The sequence below is a fragment of the Cnephaeus nilssonii genome (genome assembly GCF_951640355.1).
Source record: "Cnephaeus nilssonii genome assembly, chromosome: 13".
Lineage (NCBI taxonomy): Eukaryota > Metazoa > Chordata > Mammalia > Chiroptera > Vespertilionidae > Cnephaeus > Cnephaeus nilssonii.
The window spans coordinates 20,308,054-20,323,539 of record NC_137084.1 but is presented as its reverse complement, the minus strand read 5'-3'; positions in this window follow the sequence as shown (position 1 = coordinate 20,323,539).

Here is a 15,486-nt window from a genome sequence, read left to right as displayed (position 1 = left end):
GCTTGACCCATAGTAAGTATTCTCTGTGTTTTTTGTTAAAAAATCTAAATTACTAAATCCTCAATAAAATTCTTAGAATTTTCAGTGTATGAAGCATCTTTTAGGATCAGGGACTTGATTTCACTAATCCATGTCTGTAAGAATTCCCACACTTCTCACACATCCACACTAAGGCTCGATCACCACAGACCAGAAGATAATACCTGTTGTCAAATTTGGACAGTGAGAGGATGTGAAGCTATCACCATGCCACAGTTTGTGCAGAGATTCAGACATCACTCGCACTAATCCCAGTCTTATCAGTAGGCTTTTAAATTTTATCCCGTGTTTAGAGGTTATACACCTGTTTGTGAAAGGTATGTAGACTTTGCAGGATCAAGAGAGGATTCTTTCCCCTTGAAGAAGGAAAGGGACCTTCAGCAAAGTTTAGCACAATGTAGAGCAGATATTGAGCCACATGGAGAAATTGGAAGCTGAACGAAAACACCTCTGCTAGAGCCCTCGCCCATTCTGTGTACAGTTGTCCATTTAGCAAGGTAGGGACCTGAGGTCCATGATGGGTTTCAGGGTCATCTGTGGCACCTGTCCAGGTTAGCAGAGGGATAAGGTGATGGTTATAATTCTGGGTAGGTTTCAGGACAAACCTGGTTCTAATCCTGGCCAGCTGTGGGTAACTCATTTAGCCTTTCTGAGTCTCCGGTTCTCCATTTGCAAAATGGTGATAACAGTGACTACTTACAGGGTTGTTTGAGGATTGCTTAAGATAATATGTGAAAGGCTCATTGGTATTTTTTTATTTTATTGATTTTTTTTTTTAGAGAGTGAGGAAGGGAGAGGGATAGAGAGATAGAAACATCGATGAGAGAGATACATAAACTCGATCGGCTGCTTCCTGCACATGCAGGGGATCAAGCCCATACCTCGGTATGTGCCCTGATCAGGAATCAAACTGGTGGCCTCTTGGTTCCTGGATCAACGCTCAAAGGCTGAGCTACACAGAAAAGGCTCATTGGTCTTGGATAGGATGGTTTCTTAATAAATTGGGAATGTGATTGCTCTCAGCAATGACTATTGAATGGAACCCAGCCCTTTTTGGGTAGGGAAGAGAAACTGATGTGCCACATAAGTTTGTAAGAAGTGTTCAGGGGTGAGACTGAAAAATTTAATGATCTGGGGGGTTGATGTGTCAACTGAAAGTCTGCTTTGAATGTTGCCATTAGGAGGGGGAACTTTCATATTTAAGGATGAAATTTTGCATCTCCAGAAATAGAAAGTGAAGCTGGATAAATTAAAACGAGAGGAAAAGCATATCCAGTGTTTTATCCCCACATGTAGATGCCCTGAATCTTATTCTAGAACATTAAATGGAAGGTATTTTAAGGGTTGTATGGACCATTTTTATGTCACCGAACTCCTGAAGCTCAAGAAGATGTACTTGAGAGAGAAAGGAAATCTCCTTCAACTTGCTGTAAACTCAGAGAAGCTCAGCTTAGTCTGAGTCTGGACTCCTTGTGATCTTATAATGTAGTTTTCATCAATAGCACACCTATTTTACAGAGCTTCAGGAGAGTTTGAGAGGCTCAGTGACTTCATTAGGTTTATAGATGCTGGAGCTGCACTTTTGTGAATAACTAGCCTTCAAGGTCATGGTGAAGATATAGCAATACAGTAAAATTAAGCACTGGTAATTGCCAGGGGGATATATGATGATGAAAGTAGATGATAAAGTAATAAAAATTAAGTTAAATTAAGCACCTAGCACAGTACTTTGCACATAGAAGAACACTCAGGGGTTGGTGAGAACCTGTAGAACTGGTTTATGAGTCAGCTCATCTTTTATCAAATATCTAAAGAAAGTGTGGAATTTTATAACCAAATCTTCTTAGTCTGAGCTTAATAGATACAGTTAGTGATGGAAAAAAGGAATGACAGAGAGAACCTTAACCACACTCTGGAGTTGGTGTGGGCTGTCTGTCCCCATCATTCCTGATCTGGGCTCTGCTCTTCATTTCATGATGCCTCCTCCACTCACCCTTGCAGGAGCCCATGCCCGCAAGGTCTTTCTTGTTCTTCCAGCTTTGTCTTTCATCCAAATGTACAAATGATTGATGAAACGGAAAGAGTCCCTTTCCACAGAAGGTGAGAATTCAAAAGATACTAAGACTTTATCCGAGACCTAAGATTCGGATGGTAAAATTCAAGCCATCAGTTAGAAAAAGGAGGAGTTTAGAGGTCTCTGCTGTATTTGGACAACATGCCCTGATTGCAGCCCTTCCAAATTGCTTTTTGAAATAGTTTGCTAATAACTAGGACTGTGTTCAAAGGCATAGCAGTTTCTTCACAAATTTAATTCCCTCTTTATTATCGTCCTCATTGCAAAGGATCAAACATGGTTCAGGAAGCCCATCAAAAGAGCATATTAAGGTAAGATTGGGCTGAATTTGGGGCGACACAGATAGAACAGAGAGGTGTGTGGTGAAAAACTGAAATCCAAAGCACTCCTTAGTTATTAATATGGATTCATAGATCTAGGGTGTTCTATGAGGTGAGATGAATACAGCATGAAGACGAAAAGTAAAAGCTGAATGACTGCACTCACCTTCTCTCCCTCTTGTTCTGTCTGTTCTTGAGCTGATACCTGTCTTGAGTTCTGCTTTGGAAGGATATTAATCCGGCTTCAGTAACTGCTTTCAGTACCCCAAATGCTAATATGGTTTGAGAGCAAGCTTGAGGCTGGTTTGTTCATCAACTATAAAAAGATTTGCTTGGTGCATAGAATATGTGCTTGTGAGCAGAAGAGTGGAGGGAGAAGGTATGCAGAGAAAAGAGGAGGAATATAATCTTTAAGAAGGTCTTTGGTATCTGCTAATATCTGAATTTGGGGTCATTTTGGAGGTGTTTCAACGTTTTCCCCCCCTCTCCTTGGAGATGTTTTATTACTTTTGCCCTTGAGGGTCTCCTGAGAAAGAAAAAGGAATGTATCATCCAGACTTTACAGATTTGTAGTTAATTGATCTCTGGGGTAGTGTGGGGAGCACATGCTTTTTTAAATGCTCCAAGGACAATGCTTATTAAACTCTATCTCAATGGCTGGCTACTCCAATCTCCCAAGGCTAATCAAGCTCTCTTCTGGTATACACAATGAACCAAGTCAGTATAACAGTGATAGGACTAGATGACTTCTAATCTGCAGAAGGAAGCAAGATTGCATAAAAATACTCGTTCCCATTCCTTCATTGAACCTCTTTTACCTGAAGTATGTTAAATGGGTGCAAATTTAACCTTTTAAAGCTCTTACTACATGCTAAACACTGTATTAGGTGCTTTATGTGTGATAACTCAGAAAAATGCATCAACAACCCCTTCCTCTCTATACACACAACGCAGAGGAGGAAACAAATTCAGAGAAGCTAAATAAGTTGCTCACAATTTTATAGGTAGTAAGAGATTGATTCAATGTTTGAACCCATGACAATATGACACCAAACTCTGTAGATGAATGCATGGTATATGCATTTCTCTGTATCTCCATTGCATATAAATGTGTTGATATGGTCAATCATACCCCTCAATTCATAAATCATCCATTCTCTTTCCATGGTAACCTAGTATCTCCCTCAGGGAGAGAGACATTAGATAGAGACATTTTCCCATAAATTAAAAATGACAACAACAAATTACTCTGGAATAGCATGATGTAGAACACAGATGTAGGACTATTAGTCTATGAAGGACCACATACAAATAAAAAATAATTTGGGGCCAGACACTCAACAGAAAGGAAGCCACTAATTCATGAGTTTGGAGATGGAGGTTAAAAAAATTAAAAGGTTTGATTCACTTGTTTCTTAAATGAGAATATCAAACTTTAATGAGAACATTTGAGTGGATTCAAATGAAGCTGATAATCTTGAATTCCCAAATAACCCTGAGTACTCCTGGTCATGAGAATGGTGCCTCTTAACTGTTTGAAGAGACGAGCTTTTCCTTGCTCAGTGACTACTTCTTAACCTCATGTGAAGCAATTGCCTTGCAAGGGGATGCCTGTTCACCTTCAGATCCACCAAACCATCCTTCATTGCCCCCAGGCCATAATTAGACTCAACTATCAGGAGGCTCCAGGGGCACAAATACAAAGAATGACATTTGAGAAGAGAAATTATTCATGCAGAGCTTGAAAGATATTACCGAATTAATATGAGAAAATCCTGGGGGAATTTATTTATTTATTTACTTATTTATTTCTGGGGAAATCCTATATAATAAAAGGCTAATAAGGAAATACACTGAACAGTGGAACAACTGAACAACCAGTTGCTATGACATGCACTGATGACCAGGGAGTACCCATGGAACATGGCGGGCGTCAGCAGAAGGCAGCAGTGCATGAAACATGGCAGGTGTTGGCCACAGCGGGATGGTGGAGCAGGTGAGCAGGGTGTGTGTGTGTGTGTGAGGGAGGTGCCAGGCCAATGCGGGGCGCTGGTTGCTGTCATCAGGGGAGCCTCTGGTGGTTACTGGAAATTCTTTGCTCCTGCATGCTGTGGAACCTGGTGCTGGCACCAGCTCTGCTCACACCATCTGCTGGTGCCGGAGCTGCCGCTTGCATCCACTGCTGGCGCCTGGCACTGCCAGCAGGTGTGAGTGACGGCTGCTGGCCCCACTCATACCCACTGCTGGCGCTGGCCCCAATCACTCTGCGCCATCAGTGGGTGTGAGAAGGGCTGGTGCCATCAGCGTGTGGGAGCAGCAGGGTGGCTGTAGGCAGACAGGGGACCAGAGGCCATGGGAAGAGAGGCCGGGCAGAGGTGGGAGGATGGGCTAAGACCCACCCCTGTGCCCACTGCAGCCTCACAGCCCACAGTTCCTTTCAAGGTGCATGAATTCGTGTACTGGGCCCCTAGTATATTTATAATGGAGTGTAAAAATATTAGCAAGATTGATATATGCTAGCATTAGGTTGGGTAAAATTTATTTATATACTCTGGATTTTGGATTTATTGTCTCAAATTGATCATTAGGGAGTGACTGTAACGATTTGTTTATAAGATTAAACAGTAGCCTGCATTCAATGGGTTGAGATGACAGATCTTCCCTGGCTCAATTCAGAGGAAAGAATCCAAAGTCTTAGGGAAATGGAATGCTAAAGTAGGTTTATCATGTCTGATCTGCATACCTAGAGGGCTCAGAGAGAAGCACCTTCATTAAGGCACCGAGGAACAACTGAGAGAGGAGAACGGCATCTTTGAAAAGCAGCATTGTAGGATGACTGGGAAAGAGACGTTATTGTCATTGAGACGTTATCTTGATTTCATTGTGAAGGCAAGTGCAGTGCTAAATCTTCAGAGATTAGGTGGACAAAATCAATGTATGGGACAGCAGGGTTTATACTGTCTGAATCTGGCTTTTCATACTTATCATGCATTTGTGATGTACCCATATTATTGTGTGCATAAGCAGTCCATTTTTATTGCTGAGTAGTATTCCATTGTATGGATAGAACACAAGCTGTTTAATCATAATACAATGGAGAGACGTTTGGTGGGTGTTTTCTTTTTAGTTATATGTCATAATTTTTTAAGATAAACTTTTTATTTAAAAAAATTGTAGATTTGTTTAAAAAATGGTACCATGAATGTGAACTTGTGACTTACCTGTTCTCAATTACATTGCCCTTATCTAAATTTATCAGTTTTAAAATGCTCAGTAAGTTGCCTATTATCTTGGTCTAGTTTCTCTCCTAGAATTGAATTTCATGATAGTATTGAGTTCAGGTACTTCAAGAGCACATGGTACAGTGCTTGGAGCATGGTGGAATATAATGTATTCGAGGATGATGAATTATTATGACAATGCTGGATTCTCATGGGAATTTTAGTCCCTAAAGGTCACCTCTTAAAACTACCGGTAACCCTACAATTTAGGCATACTTCCACCAGGTGGCAGCACCATCCCACAGGGGTGGGGGGATGTCTAAACCAGTAGGCATCTGTGCAGATATTGGTTAATACAGTTATCTCAGCTGTTTGAGTCCTTAGAGGTCTTCTACTTGAGTTCTTTTGTATAAGAGTGAAAATTTGAGGCTGAGAGAGATTCAAAGACTAATCTCCCACAGTAGAATGGGAAATGGAACTCAGATTCTGTGACTTCTAGCTTAGTGAATACTTATCTGCCTATATGTCCTTCGGCAAGTTATTTGGGTTCTGGGGTGCCTTACTTCATCAGTAAAATAGGAATAATAAAAGTGATTATATTATAAGCTTATTGCGAATAATTAAATGAGTCAATATATGTAAACATTTAGAATAGTGCTTGGTGTATAGCAAATGCTCAAGAGGTGATTATTATTATTAATTTTTGTATAATGATATATCACCATATGAGCTAAGGGAAAGAAGACATTTCCTTAGTTTGGTAGAAAATATGATCTTTGTAATGGCTTTGATCCAATGGAAAGTGGGTGTGCAGATTATAACAAAGACTGGTTAAGAATTCATTGTGTTATTAAGTCATCAGACTTATGATTATTAATCTCACACTGTTATTTTCCAGGCATGTGGCCTTATGCAAGTTACTTACAAGCTCCATTTGCCTCACCTGTAAAATGAGGCTAATAATTGTATCTACTCATAGCATTCATATTATTAAGTGAGAATGCACATGAAAAGGGCTTATAAGACTTATTGCTGGGTATATAGTAGTGCTTAATATATGTTAGCTCATATTTTTAGTCAATTAATTGATATTATTAGTCAATTTAAAAAATATTTTTATTGATTCCAGAGAGGAAGGGAGAGGGAGAGATAGAAACATCAATGATGAGAGAATCATTGATTGGCTGCCTCCTGCAGGCCCCACACTGGGGATCAAGCTGCAACTTGAGCATGTGCCCTTGATCAGAATCAAACCTGGGAGCCTTCAGTCCACAGGCCGATGCTCTGTCCACTGAGTCAAATCAGCTAGGACTTATTAGTAAACTAGAGACCTGATGCACGAAATTCATGCAAGGGGCTCAGCCCCTGCTGAGGCAGCAGCTGCCTCTGCCTTGGCCCCTGCCACTGTGGCTTCATCTGGAAGGTTGTCTGGTCTAATTAGCATATTATGCTTTTACTAGCGTTCCCGTTGCAGGAAAAATCCTGCAATAGGGTTTCCTGCTGCACTCTACCCCACCCTGCCTGCTCTCCTCCCTTGTCCCCCGCCCCACGATCTCCGCCAGCCCCCCTGCTTTTCTAACTTCTCCGCCAGCCCGCTCTCCTTCCTTCTCCCCTGGCCCCGCCTCCGCTCCTCCCTTCTCCCCTGGCCCTGCCTCCGCTCCTCCCTTCTCCCCTGGCCCCGCCTCCGCTCCTCCCTTCTCCCCTGGCCCCGCCTCCGCTCCTCCCTTCTCCCCTGGCCCCACCTCCGCTCCTCCCTTCTCCCCTGGCCCCGCCTCCGCTCCTCCCTTCTCCCCCGGCCCCGCCTCCGCTCCTCCCTTCTCCTCCCCCCGGCTTGCTTGCTTCTCCGCAGCTTTGCTCCCTTCTGCAGCTCTTGGCTTCTTTCTACGCTGTCGTAATATGCAAATTAGCCGTCATCTTTGTTGGGATAATTTGCATATTCATCCTGATTGGTTGGTGGGCGTGGCTTGGCTGGTGGGCATGGCTTGGGCATAGCGAAGGTGCGGTCAATTTGCATATTTGTCTATTATTAGATTAGATTATTATAGATTTTATATAAATCAAGAGAAATCCAGATAAATGTGCTAAAGAGAGTCAATTTAAGGAGTTTTGGAATGTCTATTCAAATTGAGACATAATAGTCTCAGTAAAAATCATGCCTGTACCTCTTACCTGTGCTACTTCCTCTGCATATTGAAAGCATTCCTTAGGGGAATAGAAAGAACTCAAGTTCAAAGAGGTAGCGTCACATGGAAATGATACAATTTTGCCCACTCTATCAGCTACCTGGACAACTTCTTCTTTTTCTTCTCCTTATTAATTATTCTATAACTAGGGGCCCAGTGCACGAATTCATGCACCTTGAAAGGAATTGTGGGCCGCAAGGCTGTGGTGGGCACAGGGGTGGGTCTTGGCCCATCCTCCATGCCCCTGCCCAGCCCGTCCCACTGCAGCCCACTGACCCTGTCTGCCAGCAGCCCCGCTCCCGCAGCCGCTGCTCCCATGCGCTTATAGCGCTAGCCCCACTTGCACCCACTGACGGCGTGGAGCAATTGGGATGGTGCCAGCAGCGGGTGCAAGCATCAGCTCCAGCACTGGCAGCAGGTGTGAGCAGGGCTGCTGCTGGCAACAGGTATGAGAGGTGGCTGTTGGCCCCGATCGCCCCTCAGGAGCAGGGGGAGGTGGAGAAGCCCTGAGCAGTGATCGGGACCAGCAGCTGCCGCTTGCATCTGCTGACGGCGCCGAGCGATTGGGGCCGGTGCTGGGCACTGGCAGTGGGTGTGAGCAGGGCTGGTGCCAGCAGCAGGTGTGAGCACCGGGCAGGACCACTGCATGTAGGAGCAAAGAATTTTCAGTAACCATCAAAGGCTCGCCCCAATGACAGCGACCAGCACCCTGCCTTGGTCTGGTGCCCCCACTCACCTGCTCCACTATCCTGCCACAGCTGATGCCCACTGTGTTCTGCACGCACCCCCTGGTGGTCAGCACACATCATAGTGACCGGTTGTTTGGTTGTTTGGTTGTTCAATTGTTCTGCCGGTTGGTCTATTTGCCCATTAGGGTTTTATATGTATAGATAGTAATTTTTCCCCCCTCCACTTTTCTTTATCTGTACTCCAGTTCACTGAACTCCTATCTTTCAATTTACATTTGGTATTTTAAACCTTCTTATTGCCCAAAGTCATTGGAACAAAATGACTTTGTTCCAACTACCAATGCTCTATCCACTGAGCCAAACCAGTTAGGGCTGACCATAAGATCTTTATAAAAATTTCTTTTTTTAGGCCACATACACACTTGCCAGTAATGGAATTATTTTCTTTGCACTGAGAAGATGTAAGATACTACTCATCCATAGGAAAAGATGAAATACTGCCATTTGTGACAACATGAATGGACCTTGAGAATATTATGCTAAGTGAAATTAAGTCAGAAAAAGCTAAGAACCATATTATTTCACTTATATGTAGCATATGAAACTGAAACTCATAGATACAGACAACAGTCTGGTGGTTTCCAGAGGGAAGGGGGTGGATAGTAAGGGGTAAAGGGCTAAATATATGGTGACAGGAGATGATTTGACATTGGGTGGTGGGCACACAATGTAATATACAGATCATGTATTATAGCAGTCAATACCTGGAACTTATATAACTAATGTCACCCCAATAAATTTAATGAAAATAAATAAATAGAATAAAAGAAGATATAATATATTTTTGCAATTTGCCCAACTATCAAGGAGAAAGTAACACTCATTAATAATAATTAAATCTAATGCACAATATGGGGATTGGTTATGAGGCAAACATGATCTGATGTTTACATAAAACCGCCAAAATAAGTGCATTTATTATGAGGTATACAAACAAATATGCATTTAAACAGAATTTTTGGCACTAGAAGAATCGGGTATTTTATAGTTCTTTGAAGCAGGACAGGGTACAGTTGTCTCCAGGCGGGGCTAGCTAGCTAGAGATGAATTCACTTTAGTCAAATTACCACAATCCAGGGTGTGGTGCTCATCTTTGCAGCCTCTGAAAACCTTTTCCAGATGGCTGAAGTTTACCAAGCTCAGAATAGCTGGTTTCATAAGCCAGGATGCCATTTTTAGTTTTTAGTGAAGAACAAAGCTGCCAAGTTTGTACTTATGCCCGTGGCACAAGTCTCTGACTTGTTGAGGAAACCACATGGAAAAGAAATTACAATTGAAAGTCTATTTGGAGAGAAAGGAATCAAAGCAAAGTAGATAATATGTGTCAGAGCCTGATGTGGCCAGCCGCAGGGTTCATACAGCTTGAGGGCCTAGGCCAAGTACTACCATTTTTTTCTCCCAGGCATTCATTGTCTTTTAAGTGAAGATCTTCCTCTCTGATCACTGTATTATTTGCAGATTGATTAATTGACAGATTTTCCTTCTTTCGGTCTAAAAATATTTTGTCTCCAAAATGCCTGTTACACATTTCATTTATCTATTATGTTCTGATTTTATAGTTTAATTTTTAGAGTGCATAAAAATCTAGTTCTTGTCCATATGTACTGTTAGCAGAGGGAAGCGGGCCCCGTCTCTATTGGTTGCTAGTCGGGGTGGGTTTCTTGCAATATCCTGAGAAAAGGAATTTTCTGAGACTCGCGCGGGAGAACGAGTGATTTTTATGTCTGTGGAATTACAGCCCTGGGTTTCCAAAGTCCCATTTGCCTTTGCCCAGTCATAGAAGAAATGTAGCTGGGGCTTGGACAGAGGTAAAATCAGAGCCAGTGCCCAGAGTTTCCATTCCATATTGGAGCAGGGTCCAGTACAGCATCAGACTAGCTGTAGTCCCTTAGTCCATTGTGGACCGCATGAGTGAATGCAAGGAAGCCAAGAGTCACAAGAGTCACAAGCTAAGTGTGCCAAGAGCAGAACGAGAGAGAACTCCTTTGTTTAGGAGGTTATGTATTCCCAAATTTTCACGCACTTGCAGTGGTGATGCCCATCTGGTCAACCATCTCTGACCCCAATTGTGATTGACAGACAAGTGCCTTCCCTGTGTCTCCTCAGCTTTACTGGGCACGCATCTATCTTACCTTGTTCAGTCCCCTTCCCCCAGTGTTTTGCAGGGAATAGGCTGGTGGGTCCCTGGGGAGTGTAAAGTTGCAGCTTTCTGATGGAGCTGCCCAAATGACATGCCTATAATATCTGGCCATCCCTTTGCTCCTTTCCTATTATTAATAACTAGCTAATTACAACAGTGTCAGTACCACCCACATTCCCCTAATTTTTGGGTAGGTACCTATGATTACACACACAACACACACACACACACACACACACACACACACACACACACTCTCATTCACATACTCATGAATTAGTGACTGGTACTTTAAGTGGGCTCTGATGAGATTTAAAACTTTTTTCTAAAGATTAATAATCTCATGTTTCTAGTCTTACTCCTAGACAAACCTAGAACTTGCCTATTCTGTTATCATTCACACAAATGAGGATACACTTGTGTTTCGAGTTCCTATGTCCAGGTACCTGATTTGAATTTTTCTGAACTACAATTGAGCAGGAAGAGCCTGACCGTTTTGCATATAAAGAGATATACCATGTATCCCACATTTTCCTATCTATTTGATTTACTACTACCTTCCCTGAACATCTAAACAGCTGGGGAAAATAAACCAGTTTGTATGTTTGTATGTGACCTTTGTGCTTTTATTTCATACTCACTCTTCCCATGCTTCCCTCTCCCCTTCTAATGCTGACAGCCTGTGTGCAATACAGGTTATGGGTCTGGCAGAGATGAGAGAGCTCTATCTTTCCCATAAGTAAAGACATTGCCATAGCAGGCTCTTGCAAACATGGCTTGGAACAGGTATAAACTGGGTGTGGCAGCATCTCTCTTTAGTGTTGGTAGACTAGATGATGGGCACCATCTAGTTGGAAGACAGACAAAACACACACTTTGGTACAACCACACTCTCGAAATAAACAGGCATTTGGGACCCAGGGAGACCTTTGGAAGAACAGAGGTCTCATCTTTGTCTCAAAACAAAGGTCTTCTGAAATAGGGCCACGATATCAGATGGATTTCAAAGTCAACATGTCCTTTCCATGTAGTGCCTAGGGAAAGAAAAGCCAGACTCAGAGGACCAAAGGCTTAATCTCCTTTAGTAGCAGGTTACAAAACAAAAATTGCTTCTCTTCTTGTATATTTGGAAAAGTAGATAGCAACATGGGGTAGAGGGAGGTAGAAAGGTTCCTTCTTAATGTGTGTTTGGGGAGATTGAATATAGTATTTACTTTTTCAGAGTTTCATACACACTTTGCTCTATTCTTCCTGTTTTCCTCCTCGTTTCTCTACCTTTTTCATACAATCATTTTCTCCTTCTCTCATTCTCCATATCCCACTCTTTTAATCCTTCAAACCAAGTAGTCCCATCTAAAAGTAAACAAACAGCTTAAGTGCCCATCAGCAGATGAGTGGGTTAGAAAACTGTGGTACATCTACACAATGGAATACTACACGGCTATAAAAAGGAAGGAACTCCTACCATTTGCAACAGCATGGAGGGCACTGGAGAGCATTATGCTAAGCTAAATAAGTCAGTCATGGAAAGATAAATATCACGTGATCTCACTCATTTGTGGAATATAGTGAACAACATAAACTGATGAACAAAAAAAGATCCAGAGACAGAGAAGCATCGATCAGATAGCAAACCTCAGAGGGAAGGCAGGGGAGGGTGGAGGTAAAGGGGAGAGATCAACCAAAAGACTTGTAGGCATGCATATAAGCATAGCCAATGGACACAGACACTAGGGGGGTGAGGGCACTAGCTGGTTTGGCTCAGTGGATAGAGCGTCAGCCTGTGGACTGAAGGATCCTGGGTTCGATTCTGGTCAAGGGCACATGCCTGGGTTTCAGACTCAATCCCCAGTAGGGGGTGTGCAGAAGGCAGCCAATCAATGATTCTCTCTCATCATTGATGTTTCTATCTCTCTCTCCCTCTCTCTTCCTCTCTGAAATCAATAAAAAATATATTTATTTTTTAAAAAAGAAAAAAGAACGGTATGAGAAAAAGCTGATAGAAGAGAGTCAGGATAAACTTCACCCAAAACAAAAGAAGAAAGCTGAGGAGTCCTTGATAATAACAGGCAACTAAAAGTAAGGTTTAATTAGAAGAAATGATAGCATTGGAACTGGTTGAGAAAAGCAATGTGGCAAAAAAAAAAAAAAAAGTGCTCTGAGATTAACACCAGCTTCCCTAGTTTCACATAGTTCTCTGTGTACAGTGGAGTTCTCTGCAGCAAGTTAATCTCTTAGGCATCTGTGGACACAAGCTTTGCAGTGGTCACCATCTGAAGGCTGAAATGTCCCTTCCCCTCAGGTACACATAAAATGTATTGTAAAACATTTTAATGCTTCCAGAAGGGACATGGCAAAGTAGGCATGACATTAGCAGGGACAAATATTCCATGATAACCATAACTTCAGCCAGGTTTGGGGCAGCATTTTGCAGTATACAAGGCCATACATTAGCTTCTCTGTCTATGCAAGGTGGGAAAACAGCCTTCAAGGCTGGTGGGGCTCATTGTTGGGGGTCCCAAACCAGGCAAAACTGTGCACCACGCTCCCTGGACAGACAGGACCAATGATCAGCTCAGTAGAATGTCAAAGTCACTGGCTGGGCCTTTGGCTCAAGTGCTGCTGAGCTATGTGGGTGCTCTGGCCGGACTTCCTTGTCGATGAGCCAGGGGATACACTCAGCAATAGGTGGGACTATGAATTAGCTTCCTTGCCTTGGAAGACTGTGTTGGGGGCCCATAGGTGGTGTATTATATTAAGAATATGCAGATTATGACCTGCTGAATGAAGAGGCACAATTCATCCACATGGAATTGACAGGTATCTCATTCAGTATCCAAGCTCTCACTTTGGAAAGGTAAGAACCCCTAGGCCAGTGATGGCGAACCTATGACTCGCGTGTCAGCACTGACACGTGTAGCCATTTCTGATGACACGCGGCCACTGAGGCGGCCGCATGCCGAGGATGAAACATTTATGTTATTTAAACTATAAATATTGTGAAGTAATGTTTTTTCCTCAAAGTGACACACTACCCGAGTTATGCTCAGTTTTTTAGCGAAGTTTGACACACCAAGCTCAAAAGGTTGCCTATCACTGCCCTAGGCTGTTTTGATTAAAGGCCCAGTTTCAATACACTCACATAAAGAAAGCAAATTACCAGACTTTTCACTGACAGATTCTGGAAATTGGAAGTAGGGGTGCAACAAGCCAGGGGTTGGGTAGTTCTCCATCCCAGATCATGAGTAGCAGGAGATAGAGAATCTTCCCTCCAGGACAGTGAAACATTTCCCCTTGTTTCCAGTGTTCATTGGAGGAAAAAAATGGTACATTTGAGAACTGTAATGCTATCATTTCACCTGAGTCAGCAATGCATTCTCTTGTGTCTTTCTGATTTTAGGAACAACAAGTCAATGATTTGTGGAAGAAATATTACATAGATCACCCATTTCATTCTCCTGGGATTCTCAGACTTTTCCTTAGTTGTATAGCCAGTGGGATTACACTGCCAAGTTATTTCTGACATTTTAATCATTTGTTCAAGTTTGATGTGAGGAGACTTGTGTGAGAACTCATTGTAACAATAGAGTTACTGAATATTCAATATTGGAAAGACTAAGAACAAATAAGGAAAACTGCCATACATTCTTTCCTATAGATTGTGTTCAATGGTTTATATCCTAGAGATTTGTGGTTGTATGAAGTCATATGATGGACGGAGCAGAATGGTTAGAGTTATTTTAATGCTGATATTTTTCTGGAAACCTCAATGGTTATGAGAGGAAATAGATAGTGGTATAGGCAGGGTTCCTATCCTATCTCTGGCCAGTTATTGTTATCTGAGGAGGAAATAAAGGTTGTGGTCATAGCGGTCTGGTTAAAAAGAGGAACAACATGTGTAACAAGATTTGACAGATTGTCTAGACTTGATATAAAGTAGATATTATTATATTTATATATAATACTTGGAGATTCATTGAATTTTCAATCAATGTTTTGGGGGTTTCAATTTTAATGAGTCACATGGATTACTCTGTTTAATTAAGGATTGTAAGTAAAAAGTAGTTGAAGCCTTTGCTAAATCTTCCATGAATTTCCACATGTACAGGATTGAGAGAAGGGGGATTGTTGAACCTCTGGGAGAGAATATGTGGGTTTCACATGCCAAGGATACTGTAATATGAATAAAGGATGTTTGCTTCACCACCCCATCCAGGTATAGGTGTGTTCTTTGATGCATAGCAAATGTGTGAAAATGTATGGGATGCCTGTCCCCAAGGGGCCATGAAGGATTCAAACTTTGTTAGATATTAGTGTGGGATAGTTCCATAATATTTTACAGATGTACCTCTTGATGGGCTTAGATAAGCTCAGGGAGGTGAAAATAGGAACTGCTGATGGTAATTAGAAATTAACATTCTGGGACTGCTGTGGATGGGTGAGGTTGCTGAGAACTGCTGTCTTCTAGGAACTGTCTCCATGGGCTGCTGTTGAGAACAATTAGCTAGAGCTACTGATGATAAATGCCATTAAAGTATTATTGTAAAGAAAAAAAATGGGGAAAATAAAGCACAGTTTTTATTTTTATTTATTTATTTATTTTTTAAAAAAAATATATTTTATTGATTTTTTACAGAGAGGAAGAGAGAGGGATAGAGAGTTAGAAACATCGATGAGAGAGAAACATCGATCAGCTGCCTCTTGCACACCCCCTACTGGGGATGTGCCCGCAACCAAGGTACATGCCCTTGACCGGAATC